This window comes from Photinus pyralis, unplaced genomic scaffold (assembly GCF_008802855.1).
Source record: "Photinus pyralis isolate 1611_PpyrPB1 unplaced genomic scaffold, Ppyr1.3 Ppyr1.4_LG7, whole genome shotgun sequence".
Classification (NCBI taxonomy): domain Eukaryota; kingdom Metazoa; phylum Arthropoda; class Insecta; order Coleoptera; family Lampyridae; genus Photinus; species Photinus pyralis.
This window is the reverse complement of record NW_022170738.1, coordinates 15,835,462-15,839,028: the sequence shown is the minus strand read 5'-3', so window position 1 is coordinate 15,839,028 and position 3,567 is coordinate 15,835,462. Positions and strand designations below refer to the sequence as shown.

The window sequence follows — 3,567 nt, the reverse complement described above, 5'->3', positions numbered from 1 at the left end:
TACAAAATTATTGTCCTAGTTCTACCATTTGTTTACCTAGCTCAGCGATACTATTATTCTATTATTTGCATTTTCATGCCTTACTCAATTGACCTGCTTTATATCTATGCATAATAATGATGTCTTAATACCTACTTGTTACATGAATTGCTTAATTAATATTGTTTAATTCTAGATTAATCCCAGATTAATCTGTGATTGAACAGAGGGTGATTAATGCTTTATTTACTGAATTGGATGGAAGGTAGTTTGATGTACTTACATATACGTGTTGACAATTGAAAATAGACATGCTCTCAACTCAACTCAATTATAAATTCAATCTGAAAGGATTCGCTTGTAATACGATTAAACTACTCTCGAATTAAGCTAACACACCTGGACCCAAATTTAGCTGTGGTACAAATGATGCATTAACAAAATAAACTAGAGAAAGAGAAAAAAGCCTATGTTTAAGGTAGTCCTGCCAAGGGTCATCTTCGACCATAAGTTACGCTTAACTTTTTACAAATAGAACTAAGTAGAGTTCCTGTTGCGATTCAGAAAAATTCCAGAACTTTATAGTAGGCTACTCTATGGATATCGCAATATAATAACAAGAAAAGTTAGATAACCTACTATAGGGCGGCGTATGCACAGCAATGGGTCACGTGTGCTCGAGGGTTTTCGATAATTCACTGCAGCACTGCTTAATTTTTGCCGAGCCACCCTGACCAATAATTGAAGCGTTTGATTAATTTTTGCATTTTAAAAATGCAAAGGCCGCATACAATGCCGAGTCAAGGGACCAATACGTCTGTGGTACAAAATAATGAAGGTATGTGCCAAAATAAATTTTTTGGGGTGAAAAGTGAAGGAAACTAATGAGCGTATCCAATTATGATTCATAAATTGCAGTATTCGACTGGCAGATGACGTGTTTTAAATTGGTAATATTTCTGGCAAGTGGGATAATATCACATGGAAACCAAACAGCAGATTAGTTCGGTGAGTACGTTCCGAATATTTTATTAGAAACTCTTATCTTGTTTAGGTGTTTCAGTTTGGTGGCGTGATAAATGCGACAAACTAGTCAGGTAACAAATTCGGCATTCAGTTGCGTTATCAGTGGAGGGAATAACATATGCTCGGACAGTTTCTAATTGTATGTGAAAAGTTGTGCATCATTTAGTCCGTCGTTGAATTTATTTACCAAACGAATAATCAAATTTGATCAGGTAAGCCCGAAATTGATATAGGTACTTCTAGTCTTGAAATTGTTTATTATACTCGTAATTTCTGTCTTTTTTGCTGTTCTAAATTTGCTATTTTGGGAGCATTTTTCAAAATTGTTTCCAGCTTGCTACACAGCTCCTGTGTGAACGACAATCTATACATTCTATTAATTTATTTTTGGTTCAAAAGGTGTTAAATTTAATGAATTCACGTTAATGTGGTTTGAGAGACTTTTGGAAAATGCTTTAGTCGTTACGTGCTGATATGAGCAGCGAGGCTAATGACGCATGCTGCGCCTTTTTGAAAGTGCATTCTAGTAATTGTGAAGAAGGAGTATGGTTTTATTGTATGACGAACTGAAATGCAAAATTAGGGTCGTTGAATCCTGTTCATTTCTAAAATATCTTCGCTTTATGTTTACTTTACTGTACCTATACAGTATACATGCTTTAAAATGGGCCCATTACCGTGTGGAATACGGAAATAGAAATTTTGGATTTGCTAAGTAGTTCACTTTGTCAAAACGCTCTTTTCTTTAATAGAAATAAAAAAATGTACGACTGAGCACATTATTGTAAAGCACCGCACTCGATTTTGGGTCAAATTGTAATAGGAAAGAAATATCTACCCCAAAAATGATGTGTAACACGTCTCCTTGGGGGTGACATTTGTTTCCAGATTTTATCACAGCTTTATATACTGACTCATGCGGTCATTTCCTTCCTAGGCGGCCAAAGCAACAATATTCAAATTAATTAATTTGACAGCCAGATCTTCGTTTTAAGAAGTTATTTTAATTGCATAAAATTAGGCGCCCTTCAGAAGAGATTTGTCATTTATAAGTAGACATAGGGAAAAATAATACACGTAAATCCCTATGTCTACTTAATGAATATCACGGTATACATCTATAACTACAACATAACAATACAACTATAACAAGAGAAATAAACAATTATCATACATAACAACCATATAAATATTGATATCTACATACTATAAAAATCGAGATAAAGATAGTTATTTTATTACACAAGACGATAAAGGGCTATTTTAATCATTGAGGGAAAGATGTTAATTCACCAGATGGTTAAATTCCCTTTATGGCTGTGTATAATAACCAAACTTTATTTTAGACGACAAAAATAGCAAGCTTAGGTTCTCATTCTCATTCAAACCTATTAAAATGTCACTGTAACATATGCTATAAAATATGCTTCTAATAATAAAGTGTGTACCTGAAATCCCAAGCCTCTCTGAAATAGTCCACAAGTTCCCTAATTTTTTCTTGCAATTCTATTTTTTCTCGTCGCCCCCCCTATAAAGTGCAGGGCGCCCTCTCCTCTCCAAGGTAGCACATTGAGCAGAGCTTTCTGCCATCCGCTCTTCCTGGTCTGTCATTCAAATATAGCGCACCGCACCTTAACTTAAACATCCACCGAATATCCGTAAAAGTATTCCCATTTGTCATACACGCTACATCCCCTACCCCCGCCCGTAAAGATCTCAACATACTGATTACAGACGGACGACTCCCTAGCTCTCTTTTCAACCTCCTCCCTGATTTGGTTGCAATCGGTTCAGGCATGTAGCCGGAAATAAGAGTTTGATACAATTGCGCATGCAGCTCCTCTGTTATTTCTTATTTGTAATTTGTTTTAGGAGTCACCGAAGAATACCAGCTTTAGGGTGAGTGTTTTTGTTTACCTAGGCTTTTTATTTTATCTCCTGAAATTATCACATTTCGGCGATAATCCATGCTAATAAGGTAATAAAACAAATAAAATTGTCCTAAATTATAACTTTGTAATTAATGCTTTCTTTTATGGCAGGTAACAAACAGGTTCAACTGCATGGAAAAAGATATCATTTTGGGTTCTGCAACTTCAGTGTTTAGGGCTTCCTTTTCAGAGTCAAGAAGCGTTCAAAACTACGGAAGTGGCGTGATTACAGAGTGAGTTTTTTGAACCGACAAATTGAGGCTGAGCTTGCCTTAAGCGTAGCTTACAATCCATGGCAGTCTATGTCACAATAGGCGTTACCATCAGTTACGCTTAAGCTAAAGTCTGTAATAGTGGAGCTGTAAACCTCGAAAGAACTACGAGTATAACACTTTTCAAAATGTTTAATTAATCTTGCACTTTTCAAAACTTCTAATGGTCCATTAAATCTAGTCTGCGAGCCATTGTAATTTTTTCCTCATTTAAACGGTTATTTTTAGAAAATGAACGTGGTTTAAGAGCTACTCGACATGATGTTCCTAAATTCTCCGTTGTTCCTAGTACAAGAAAAACAAGCATTCGTATGCTAAAGTCAAGAAGCAAAACTTAAGTTTACCTTCAAAAAATACTC

At 35.4% G+C, this 3,567-nt stretch overlaps 1 long non-coding RNA gene across 1 annotated transcript; it reads left to right on the top strand.

Moving 5' to 3' along the window:
* The first annotated feature begins 1,039 nt into the window (after window positions 1–1,039).
* On the top strand, window positions 1,040–3,363 carry LOC116175640. The gene is made up of 3 exons (XR_004146336.1): window positions 1,040–1,217; window positions 2,878–2,904; window positions 3,048–3,363. It is a non-coding gene; the product is annotated as an uncharacterized LOC116175640 (long non-coding RNA).
* Window positions 3,364–3,567: the final 204 nt, after the last annotated feature.